General features: G+C 40.4%; 1 long non-coding RNA gene across 1 annotated transcript in view; it reads left to right on the top strand.

The window, feature by feature from the left end:
- The window catches only part of LOC145530539 (uncharacterized), a 48901-nt gene extending 36589 nt beyond the window's left edge, over window positions 1-12312 (top strand). The window contains exon 5 of the long non-coding RNA XR_014071877.1: window positions 12109-12312. This is a non-coding gene — a long non-coding RNA (uncharacterized LOC145530539). The remainder of the gene's footprint in view (window positions 1-12108) is intronic.
- Window positions 12313-13440: the final 1128 nt, after the last annotated feature.

The raw sequence follows: 13440 nt of genomic DNA, 5'->3' as shown, positions 1-13440 counted from the left end.
ATATACATCAGTTCCGTTCAGTCTCTCAGTCATGTCTGAATCTTTGTGACCCCGTGGACTGCAGCATGACAAGCCTCCTTGTCCATCACCAACTCGTGGAGTCTACCCAAACTCATGTCCATTGAGTCAGTGATGCCATCCAACCATCTTATCCTCTGTCATCCCTTTCTCCTCCCACCTTCAATCTTTCCCAGCATCAGGGTCTTTTCCAATGAGTCAGCTCTTCTCATCAGGTGGCCAAAGTATTAGAGTTTCAGCTTCAACATCAGTCCTCCCAATGAATATTCAGGACTGATCTCCTTTTGGATGGACTGGTTGGATCTCCTTGCAGTCCAAGGGACTCTCAAGAGTCTTCTCCAACACCACAGTTCAAAAGCATCAATTCTGCAGCGCTCAGCTTTCCTTATAGTCCAACTCTCACATCCATACATGACTACTGGAAAAACCATAGCCTTGACTAGATGGACCTTTGCTGGCAAAGTAATGTCTCTGCTTTTTAATATGCTCTCTAGGTTGGTTATAACTTTCCTTCCAAGGAGTAAGCGTCTTTTAATTTCATGGCTGCAGTCACCAACTGCAGAGATTTTGGAGCCCCCAAAAATAAAGTCTGCCACCGTTGCCCCATCTATTTGCCATGAAGTGATAGATGCCATGATCTATACATATATCCCCTCTTTTTTGGATTTCCCTCTCATTCAGGTCACCGCAGGGCACTGAGTAGAGTACGCTGTCTTGTTAGTTATCTAATTTATCCATAGTATCAGTAATATGTATGTGTCAATCCCAATCTCCCGATTCCTCCCACCTCCTCCCCCTCCCCCTTGGTATCCATATATTTATTCTCTAGGTCTGTGTCTCTATTTCTGCTTCACAAATAAATCATCCAAACTAGTTTCCCCATTGTCTCAGTTTATGCTTTTATTATAATAAGAACTGGGAAATAATTATCTCCAGCATTTTGTCATCCCTCTCCATTTCCCTGTCCAAAAAGAGGAAAACACATTTAAGGAAAGAATAAAATAGGGAAGGAAAGAGAATCCAAGCAAGTGAGTATTTATACCTTAATATATTTCTAGGCAAATGTGGAAACATTATTTCTATTTTTTATTTTGCACTTTAGGAACCCTGGTGGCTCAGTGGTAAAGCATCTGCCTGCCAGTGTAGGAGATATGGGTTCTACCCCTGGATCAGGAAGATCCCCTGGAGACAGAAATGGCAACCCCACTCCAGTATTCTTGCCTGGAAAATCCCATGGACAAAGGAGCCTGGGGGCTACAGTCCATGGGGTCACGAAGAGGTGGACATTACTGAGTGACTGAACAGCAACAAGAGAACACAATTTAGTATGAAAAATTTGAAGTTAGCAAAGGCTTCTGTAAACCCATTTTTAAAGAAGCTTTGATAAAGACATATTGCACCAATCTTTTTTTCTAAATTCCCAATATGTTGAGTCATACAGCTTATTCCATTGCTTCTCTCTGAACTTCTTAAAATGGTGAAAGATAATCACAATGGTTAATTCTTTGAAGACTTGTGAATTGGTGGACTGCAAACTAATGACATCAAGTTCTAGTCCAAGCAGTGCAGTTCCTGTAGAGCTCCTCTTAAGAGCATTTTATTTTTTTTTCAAATTAAAGTATAGCTGCTTTACAATCCTTTATTTTTCCTGTTGCACACCAAAGTGAATCAACTACACACACACACACACACACACACACATATATATATACACACACACACACACATACATCCTCTCCCTCTTTTTTTTAATTAATTAATTTTTGAGTTTACCATTGATTTGTAAAAATGTTTTAATTGGAAGATAATTACTTTACAAAGTTGTGTTGGTTTCTGTCTTACAACAATGTGAATCAGCTATAAGTATACATATAGTCCCTCTCTCTTAAGTCTCCCTACAAGCCACCCCCCAATCCCACCTCTTTGGGTCAAAACAGAGTACTGAGCTGAGCTCCCCATGCAGAACACAAGCTCCCCACTAGCTGTCTGTTTTACACACAGTAGCAGATACATATGAATTCTAATCTCATAATTCATCCCACGCCCCTCTCCCCATTGTGTCCGCACATCCATTCTCTACATGTGCGTCTCCATTCCTGCACCTTATACTTCCTTTCATTTTGGGGGTCTGAACAGTCAACTGGGTCTATATTAACTCTTTTCAAAGCTCCCCCCAAGTATTTCCAAGCCTTAGCCTTACTGTAAGGCTACTGAAGATACTTGAATGACTTCAGGGTAAAGATTCACTTCTCACAGATTCAAAGTGTAAACTAGAACTAGAACTTTGTAGGATGAATAAAGCAGTGAAAAACAAAATGCTTTCCAGGTGTTTTAGCCATCAATCCTAGCTTCCAATCCCATCCCTCCCTCCTGATTATACTCATGGAGGGTTGTCTTAAAGGAGGCATATATAGGGTTTCTTTTTTCAAAGTTAGATGATTGCTACTCTTCTAAATAATAGGCAAGAGAATTCTGAGTCATTCAACAAAGTGCTGGTGACCAAACTCTCTTGGCAGAGGGGAAAAGCACTTTCATGCTCTCTTTTTCTCTCACTTTGTAAAAAGTGACTCTGATCCAGCTGAAATCTGGGCAAAGATTGTGTGTGTGTGTGTGTGTGCGCGCATGTGTGCACACATGTGCAGCCTACGTTTCTCTCTTTTTTCTGGACAGCCTCCAATTACACAGTCTTGAAGGCTGGTATCATGTTCCCCTTCTTTCCTTCTTATTTCTTCCATCCTGATAGCGAGATTTCTCTGTCCCCTCTTCTTTCTGTGGTTCCCAGAGAGGGACATGAGTTTTCAAAGTGTCAAGGCAGGGTAAATGCTGATGTATAGGCCACAGTTGTTTCTCTGAAAAGGCCTTCAGAGTCCTCCCCTCTCCTCTGTTCCCTTCAAGTTGGAATGATTCATCAGCTGGCCTTTAGCAAGAAAAGAGGCTGGCCTGAGGTCTTGGGCCTTTGACCTCCGTGAAGAGAAAGGTTACACCAAGCGCAACTGTGCAAGGGCCAGAGCAGCAGCCACGGGCATAGAACCCCGAGGTGGGGGCGCCAGGCCCGGGGAGGGGGCTGGTGGGAAAGAGGGGGAATTCAGCAAAGTGAAGAGTCTATTTCTAAGAGACTCAGTGGATCAGCTGACAGCCGGGGTCAGGGGTCATATTTATGCTTGATTCCCTGAACATGTTACAGTAACATCTGCTTGTTATCGGTCTTGAGGGAGCAGGCGTGGGGACCATGCGCTCTGACCTCCTTCTATAACAGGAGGCGGGAGAAGAGATTAGGGGTCCCTATTAATGTTTGTGTTAGACTTAATGCCTCCCCCCTCTCCTGGGCCTGATTTGTCAGCTTTCCCCCTTTTCTTTTTGTCATCTTGCTAAATATTTAAATGAGCCCCGTTGTTGTCAGTGGTAGAGCATTAGAAATGGCAGAAAAGAAAGTTAGGTTTCAATTAGAGGGAAATCTTGGTAAAAAATATACAGTGAGAAAGAGAGAGAGAGAAAAAAAATCAACAACCCAGGAGATTCCTCACAAGCAGGAATCAAATTGTTTCATAGAAACTTCTCGGTTTTGGACGTCATCATACATAGAATAAAAAAATCGGTTGTAATTGTGTTCTGTCACCTTCTGCAGAAAAATTCCTGACAAGAAAGGTGGTTTGGTCATTCAGTTACCAGGGAATTCTAACTTTAATGCATGATTTGCCTCAAGGTTGGTGTCATCAACTCAAAACAAGGACAGAGCCCACCATTGGAGCGGGAGTTGAGGGTGGAATAGTAATTCTTCTCTTTGATTAACCTTTTTAACTTGAGTCACTTTTGTGACTTTTCCACAAATTTCCCTAAAAAATGTTTCCTTCTGTCACCAATGAATCACAGCTTTTCCATGCAAATATTTCCCCATCTCCAATTTCTCTGGCAAAACTAATAATCCATGGAAACATAAAGCAATTTCTGAAAATCAGGCTGAAAAAAGAAGAAAATGCACTGAGCTGCTAAGTTCTTTTTTCTTCATTTTCTGAAACAAAAAAACAAACAAAAAAAAAACACTTGCTGTATTCCTACTGACTTCTAGAGGAAACAATTATCTATGATCTTGTGTTTCCAATTTCCATGATTTTTGTTCAGAAGTTTCTTCTGGAAGGTCTCAGGTTAGTTTTGTAAAAATCTCTTGGTCCGCTGTAGATAGAGCATACATAATTGATACCTAGTAGATGCCTTAACCACTTATGTGACATTTTGTTTTAGCCTCAAGCCTTACATGGAAGGAATAAAATTTGGGAGTGAGGGAAGAGATTGGACATAGAGGATATTATTTTTAGCTTAAAAAAAAAAGAAAGTTAAAATAAGCAAATGTAATTTCATGGAAGGCAGCCACCTCTGGGGTTCAAGTCCATGGCAAAGTTCACACAGTCCAACTTCCATGTAACTGTATGAAAACAACATGTTTGCTGTTTATAAGGAATTGCTTTGGGGAAACCAGCTTTAAAGAGGAGGATAGATTGCTCTGAGGAAAACTGGATGTGAGTGGATGGGGTCTCTTTAAAGGTAAGGGCTTAGATGTATGTGTGTGTGTGTGTGTGTGTAGTGGTAGTGGGATGGGTGATGGGAGTTGCTGTTCAAAACCACTTTGTGATTATAAATAATAAAAAAAAAAATTCAATCGGAAGTGCGTTCTGCCAAACTGGACAATAAAGCTCCTAGCAGGGCATTGAGATTTTCTTAATCAGGGTCAGACCCACATGCATAAGGCCAATGAGTTCAGTGGGAAAAAACGACTCTTCTTCCCCGTTTTTTTTCCCTTTCCTTTTTTCTTTCATTTGGAAGGGACCCCCTCATAAACATGCAGAGCAATTTTCCAGTACATTAACCCAGGAGGGATCCTCTCTCTGTCGGCTCAAGAGACAGAGAAGTTGAGAACCAGGGTGAGGGGAAGATGGATGAGCCTGGGATATAAGAGAGGGCAGTTTTTCCACTGTCCTGCCCTGTACACCTAGGACAAAGACTTCATTGACTGCCATGCTTGACATCAGCCTCATAAACTAGTAGTCAGGCACAAAGGGTCTGACACTTGAAAGTACAAGTCCCTGCCTTCTTTCTATTGCAGCTGTGCAGGGGGGTTGGGCCTAACAGTGGTGCCCCTTTGTCAGCCCACAGGACAAGAGGTGAAGATAAATAGTATTGACTTTAAGGTAGTCACCCAATCTTGCTATTTCCCCAAAGACAACACTTCCTCTCAGGCCGCACATCATGGCCCCAGAAGATATAGCCATCTTCCCTTTGGCCAGGGAGCTAGGGTAGAGTTGGACTGGGTAGCAATGAGGGTGCAGAGTGGACATGTAGCTGGAGGGAAGGGGAGAAGACAGGAGCAAGTACAGAGTTGTGGGATCTGTTCCTTGTCCTCTGTGAGGAGGTGGTATGGTTTTCATGCATTCCAGCTTGGTCACAGTGGTTTCTTTCATTCTCTTGGGATCCCCAGGAATGGTCCTAGAGGGGAAAAAACAAATGAAGGAAGCAAGACTGAAAACAATGTACGTTGATATTATCCAAAAGATTAAAAAAAAAAAGCAGCAGCTCACATTGGTATCTCTGATTATCACAAGACCAGACAGCACAATACTTTTCTGGGAACATTTTGGCAATAAAACTTTAGAGCAAGCACATAAGTTGAATGCAATCATTTAAGAATCATATGTGCTGAAGGCAGGGACACAGCTGTATGATTTGTTGGGATTTGATTGTTGCAATCGCTAGGTTTTTTTATCATTTTCTTCATCATTAGTTTTTACTTGATGCATTTTATTTATTTTATTTGCAGCAGCAGAGATAAACTGTTTTGTATTATTTTTATCTGTGTTAGAAGAGAGGGGATTTGAAATCCAGAACACCGAACCCATTTGGATTTGAAGGCTTGTGTGCTGTGCTTAGTTGCTCAGTCGTGTCCGACTCTTTGTGGCTCCGTGGACTGCAGCCCACCAGGCTCCTCTGTCCATGGGGATTCTCCAGGCAAGAATACTGGAGTGGGTTGCCAAGCCCTTCTCCAAGGGATCTTCCCAACCCAGGGATCAAACCCAGGTCTCTCACATTGCAGGCAGATTTTTTACTGACTGAGCCACCAGGGAAGCTCTTGATGGCTTATGACCAAGTTCAACTGCTTAGAGATGATCACTCTTCCTGGGTGTCTCTCTAGACCTTATGAATGCAGGATGCTGTTTCAGATGTCTTTTCACCCTCTAAAGAGGCTCATCAGATGATGATTTATGAGCCATCCTCGATGACAAGCATCCATCTCAAGTTAAACCTCTTGTCTTCAGAGTGGACTTAAGAGTCTCAGAGCAGACCGGTTCTAAAGAGCTCTCCAAAATATTTTATGTGCACAGAGAGAAGGGTGTGGCAGCTCAAATCCCTACAGGTTCCATGTTCAAGCTGAAGAAAGATTACAGTTAGGATGTGAATGCCAGAGGGGAGTTCCATTTAAACCCTAACAGTGGAACTCAGATCAATCACACATTGGCTGGTTTATAAAATCTAGCTTCCCTTCCCTTCCCATTGCCTTTTCAAAGTTTCTCAGTTTAGAGCCTCCTTCTATTGACAATGCCACTTGGCATCATTTGAGAATATATCCTTTATCCAAGTTATTTCAAGAACTGTGTTCTCTAAAACTGTGCTATAATTTCATTTTAGAGAACACTGCTTGAGGCTAAGATGTAAAGAGATCACATTGATGGGAAACTGAGATTAGCTCCTTTCTATGAATCCTTTAAGTAAACATATTTACTCTAAAAACTAATAGTTACAAGTTGAGAAACAAGTTTCTTGAAAATAGAGGACATATTGACTAGCTTCCATTCACATTCATTTAACCTCCTTTTTAAGGGAGTCCTGTAGCTGATACATGTCATGAACTTAGAATATCTGTTTTGAACTTAATCCACCTTTGAACAATTATTTGGCAATAATTTTGTGCATGTGTGTTCAGTTGTGTCTGACTCTTTTGCGATCCCACGGACCATAGCACACCAAACTCCTCTGTCATGGGATTCCCCAGCCAGAATACTGGAGTGGGTTGCCATTTCCTCTTCCAGGGGATATTCCTGACCTAGGGATTAAACCTGAGTCTCCTGCATTGGCAGGCAGATTCTTTAGCACTGAGGCACCTGGAAAGTCCAGCAATAATTTTGACTTCTTGATAAAAGCATTATGTCTTGAAGGAGGTGGATTTCATTCACTGCCTTTTGTTTTCACTTCTAGAATTCCTAAATTCATTATTTCCAGGATCTAGTCATGTTCACTTACACTTCAATAGAGCCTTGATTGTTTCCAGAAACCTACAAGTTATCTCAGAGCGACACTTCTATTTTCGTATCTCAGAGATGGTTTATGGGGAAAACTGCAAGGTGAGCATAATTTTGTCTCTCTGCTTCTGCCTAATGCCCCCTTCCTCTTCCCAGAGCCATTGGAGCGTCATTTCTCTGGGCTCTTGGATATTCCTCTGGGGTCTCTTCATCCTTAACCCTCCGGACTCCCAAACTGACATTCTGCATAGAACATCATTTGGCAACTCTCAGATATGAAGTGCTAAGCCTCCTTATAGCAGGAAAAAAATAAAAAAGCTGAACAGAAGCAAAGAGAAACCTAGTTTGTAGTTATAGGAAAGAAAAGTGTAGGTAATGTCTAGGGGATTTTCATGGGATGATGAGATGTGAACTACTGGGAAATTTGTTTCATTTTCTGTGTCTGTTTTTGCCTCTTCTAGGGCATTCTTTTCCAGAGAGTACATTGTTTCACAGGTTTTCATTGCCAAAATTCTGAAATAGAGATTGAACATTCTAAGCAGATCTTCTCAAAAGCAGCAAAGTGATTAGCCTTGACTCTCCTTTTTCCCTGTGCTATCCATTTTATTTCTATCTCTTGACTCAAAACACAGAAGGAACTTTCCATTAGAGGTTATCTGTCAAACCCTAGGGTAGGGAATATCTCTTAATGTTTTCTTCTGAGTCTCTTCTTCCTGAGAGGCAACAACTTTGTGGGGAAAGCTCATGAATTGGGTGCTTGGAAGGCTTCCGTTCTAGTCTAATCTGGTCCAATCTATGGTCTCTTCACTGAACTTGGACACTCATTTCACCTCCCTCAGTTTTCTTATCTGTAAGATGGACAAACTACACATATCTGTGTGATTGTTTTCGTTCTTTCTTGCTTGTCCCTTCTATTCTAACAGTGGACTGTATTTTTTCCCCACTGTAATTATGGGAAATAAGCATGTTTAAACAAATAAGTGAACATTGAAAAATATAATCTCAATTTTAGTTATTGTTGGTATCACAACTGGGAAGATCCATGAATTTGATGTATATACATGACCAAGCATTTCCTCTCTTCTTTATTTAGACCTGGGTCATGCACTTGGAATTGATATGTTGTGGGAGTTTTTCTTAGTTTTGGTTGAGGACACGTGGTTTTGTAAACACACCATTAAAAGCAGACTTGCTGGGTGGAGACCCTCGCATGTGGTGGTCCCATGGGATTCAACGACTGGCCTGGCTTCCCTAGTCTGAATCAGAGTTTAAAAATTCTTTTAAATAAACATTTGTGTTCTGCCTTGTCCAAGGTCTTTCTGACAAAAATATATTTTTATTTGCATACTATTTGACATTTATTTTAGGTAAAAGGTCTATTTCAGCCCATTTGTGTTTATGCTGATACAAGCTGTGGGCTACCTCCTCCCTCGGGTGTGTGTACTGGGAGCTGGGCTGAGCCAGAAGGCCTACTTTGTCTCTCACTAACTTTGTCTCCTCGAGCTAGACTGTGGCTTCAAGGAAAAGAAAGAGAACTCTCTCTGTGCAAAGCACAGTGCAGGTCCCATACCCTGTATCCTTGTAGAATCAAGGCCAAGGAAATATGAACAGGGTGAAGTAAGTCATAAAGAGCAAAGCAAATATTACATATTAACTCATATGCATGGAATCTAGAAAAATAGTACAGATGATCTTATTTGCAAAGCAGAAATAGAGACACAGATGTAGAGAACAAAGATATGGACACCAAATGGGGAAAGGAGGGATGGGTTGGGTTGGGAGTTTGGGATTGACATGTATACACTACTATGCATAAGACAGATAATGAGAACTGACTGTATAGCACTGGAAAATCTATTCAGTGCTCTCTGGTGACCTAGATGGGAAGGAAATCCAAAAAAAGAGGGGATATATGTATTCATATAGCTGATTCACTTTGCTGTACAGCAGAAACTAACACAACATTGTAAAGCAATTATACTCCAATAAAAAAATTTTAAAAAGGAAAAAGAATGGCTGCCTTGGTTTTGTCCCTCTTCTCCTTAATGTTGGCCCAAGGGAATTCTGTTAAGAGCCTGTGAATACCTATCTTGATAGGTATCAGCATCTTGATACTGAACTTACAAGGACATGGGTCACTTGCATTAAAGGGTTAATTGTTGTTTCTAACCCTCTAACTTTGCTTTCCCCTCAGTGATTCAACCTCATTTGACAGACTTAGTAAACATGTCCAATTTGATGACCTGTGAACCTCAAACTCCACCTATGTTAAACTCACTTCCAGTCTCCCCTTAGAAAAGCAGGCTCTGCTTTCTCTTTCATTTTCCCATTTCTATAACTATCATTGCTTTTGTTATCCAAACTCAGAAATGTAGCTGCATCTCTGATTTTTTTTTCCTTCTCTTTTCCTCTTGCTCCCTATGTACCAGCAGCGATTTGCTCCTACTGAGTCTTCTTGCTTCTACATCCTGATTCTATCCTATTTCTGTGGCCCTGTTTAGTTGAGGCTCTCAGATATTCATTGCTAAATTACTGCAGTAACACCCGAAGTGAGTTTTTTTTCATCGTTTACCTAATGCACTCCTCCATTCCAGCCACCTCTCTTCTATGTATGTTAAAGTGATTTGTGCCTCAATCTAGTTTTCTACCTAGAAGGAGATAGTTTTTGTTCCCTTGTACCTTTCAGCTCACATTCTTCAGCAAGTCTGCCTTGATTTCTCTAGAGGTGAGTGAACAAGTACCCTCTGGGTACCAATTGCACCATTAGTCTTTATCATATACTTCATTATTCTCATTTGAGAAAACACATAAAATACCTATTGTAGCTTTCTAGAAGCTGTTTGAATTGTGAACAAGATGGTATGAAGTTTACAAATCTGGTCAGGAAATTCAGTAGAGAGGTCGGTGGTAATAATAAGATGGTGACACTCTCATGTGCTAGGAAATATTCGAATCATTTATTGTCATTGACAATAAATGTCCTTTTCCACAGGACTGAGAAAGATGACAGTGCTGACAATAACCCTATGAGGCTGTTACTCAGTATTCCATTTCACAGATGTGAAAACAGAGGTGCAAACAGGCTCAGTCCCATGAAGAACAAGTCTTAAAAAAATGATAAAGGATTATGAAAGCCTGGCAGGAGAGATGACTCCTGTCCAGTTTAACTAAACGTTATGAAGGAGGTTTAAAGGAAGAAGAAAGTGATTTGGCATTTTCCATGTAATTAATTAGAAATGCTCCATCTTTCAGTCTAATATTGTTGTAGTTCTATGAGTTCATCTCTGCACTCCTTATTGGATGGGTCACTCCTTCAGTTCAGTTCAGTTGCTCAGTCGTGTCCGATTCTTTGCGACCCCATGAATTGCAGCACACCAGGCCTCTCTGTCCATCACCAACTCCTGGAGTCTACCCAAACCCATGTCCATCGAGTTAGTGATACCATCCAACCACCTCATCCTCTGTCGTCCCCTTCTCCTCCTGCCCCTAATCCTACCCAGCATTAGGGTCTTTTCCAATGAATCAACTCTTAGCATGAGGTGGCCAAAGTATTGGAGTTTCAGCTTCAACATCAGTCTTTCCAATGAACACCCAGGATTGATCTCCTTTAGGACGGATTGATTGGATCTTCTTGCAGTCCAGGGGACTCTTAAGAGTCTTCTCCAACACCACAGTTCAAAAGCATCAATTCTGCGGCGCTCAGCTTTCTTCACCATCCAACTCTCAACATCCATACATGACCACTGGAAAAACCATAGCCTTGACTAGATGGACTTTTGTTGGCAAAGTAATGTCTCTGCTTTTAAATATGCTGTCTAGGTTGGCCATAACCTTCCTTCCAAGGAGTAAGCGTCTTTTAATTTCATGGCTACAATCACCATCAGCAGTGATTTTGGAGCACAAAAAAATAAAATCTGAATCACTCCTTAGGACAGATATTAATTCTCTTTGTTTTCTCCACAGCATCTAACCCAGTGTTTTTCATATAGCAGCTGTATGTTGATAGATGCTTAATTACCTTTTGTTGTCTTGAGCACAGAGATGCTGCATTTCAGGGTCTTTTTTTATTGTTGTTTTGTTTTCTCACTATTTCTAGATATATATACTGATTTAATCATTTATTTTGATTTTGGAGAAATAAATTACTTAGTGTATATACTGTGTATATGCCTATATAGATTAAATAGCAATGGCATTTAAATTTTTGATTAATTTCAAGACAGAATACTTTTGAATCAGTTTTCCTTCAATCACCTTAATCAAATTTTTGCAAGTAAGAATGGATTTACAACATAAGGAATTAAGGCTAGCATAAGTGAGCCAATGTTGTTGTTCAGGTGCTGAGTTGTGTCTGACCCTTTGTGACTCCATGGACTGCAGCACAGCAGGTTTCCCTGTCCTTCACTGTCTCCCAGAGTTTGCTCAAACTCATGTCCATTGAGTCAGTTAGGCCATCCAACCATCTCATCCTCTGCTGCCCCCTTCTCCTCCTGCCCTCAATCTTTCCCAGCGTCAGGATTTTTCCCATTGGGTTGGCTCTTTGCATCAGGTGGCCAAAGTATTGGAGCTTCAGCTTCAGCATCAGTCCTTCCCATGGGCCAATATCAGTTACTAAAGACTTTTCACAGAACGAGTGACGTTCCCTAGAGCTTCTCATTCTGGTAGTATGTCCTTTCTAATGTTCCAGTGACTTTCTCACAGGGTTGTTGAGAGGATTAAATGTAACAAAAAGTTAATTAGAAAAGAAAAGAGTTTAACACATAGTCATTTCATATTTGTTACATGTCATCATCATCATCAGCAGTATTATCTTCAACGCTGTTATCAGCTTCATCGTCTTCATCACCACCATCCTCATCATCAGTGTCACCATCATCAGCATCATCCATCATCGCCACTCATCTGTAAATGTCATTGACTCTCAGTGACCAAAATTACAACCATGGTTCTAGTATTAATGTGATACTATGTTGGGCTGAGTGATCTTAGTAAAGGACTTACAATACCAGACTCAGGTAATTTTCCCAGAGCAAAGACTTTGTTGTACTTTATTAATATACAACTAAGAATCATTGCTTCTCATGTATCACATATGACTTTCTTCTGTGGGAGGGTGAGCTGCAGTGTCTTCTGCTTAATGAAATTATCTGTGACTCCCTACATACTCTCACCTCCAAGTTGACCCTTATTAGCGTCCTTCATGGAGAAGGCAATGGCACCCCACTCCAGTACTCTTGCCTGGAAAATCCCATGGATGGAGGAGCCTGGTAGGCTGCAGTCCATGGGGTCGCAAAGAGTCGGACATGACTGAAGTGACTTAGCAGCAGCAGCAGCAGCAGCAGCAGCATCCTTCATCCCCAAATGGATTCACTTACAGGCCATTCAACAAATAAATACATTTATGTTTAAGTTCATTTTAAAGTTTACTAGCAACTTATAGCTTTGAAATTTCTAAAATGAAGCTGAATTTATGGTCGACCAGACAATTTTTTTGTTAAACAAATCACACATCCTTTAAACTAAATGCAACTGAAAATTATGCAAAAAAAGAAACTATTTGTAATTTAACTGAAAAATAGATTTAAGGTAAGATCTATTTTGCTGGTGATTCATTTGTCCTTTCCAAGGGCAACTAATACATATTTAAATAAAAGAAGTGATCTGTTGAATGATGTCTATTGCAAACAGTCTTGTCCAGAAAGTTTCATGTTCAGAAATATTAATTTGACTTTCTTTTCTGATATCATCTGAAATAAAAATAATGTAAACGGTTTTAGATGTAGACACTATTATCAAGGACACAATTCCTTTCAGCTTGACTTCCCTGAAATTCACATTTATTACTAGTTAAATTATTGGCTACCATAAAAATAATGTAAAAAATAAAGAGAAAATTTAAATGTATGTCTGAACATATGGGTTGCTAACACCGAATTTGTTGTTTTTTATATCTGATCTATCCTAATGTTCTACAGTTACAGAATTACTTAGTATATAACCTGCAATTATAATATACGTCCACATAGCTTGTTAACAGAGAAAAGTAAAAATGTTTAAAAGATTATTTTTACCTTCCAAATTTCCCCCACTCACCTCCTCTCAAGCGATAGTTTAAAAAATCCTAAAAATACTTTGA

Source organism: Giraffa tippelskirchi, chromosome 12, assembly GCF_054371585.1.
Source record: "Giraffa tippelskirchi isolate mGirTip1 chromosome 12, T2T-mGirTip1v1.2.pri, whole genome shotgun sequence".
NCBI classification, from domain to species: Eukaryota; Metazoa; Chordata; class Mammalia; order Artiodactyla; family Giraffidae; genus Giraffa; species Giraffa tippelskirchi.
The sequence above is the reverse complement of the archived record's forward strand: the minus strand, read 5'-3'. Positions and strand labels throughout refer to the sequence as shown.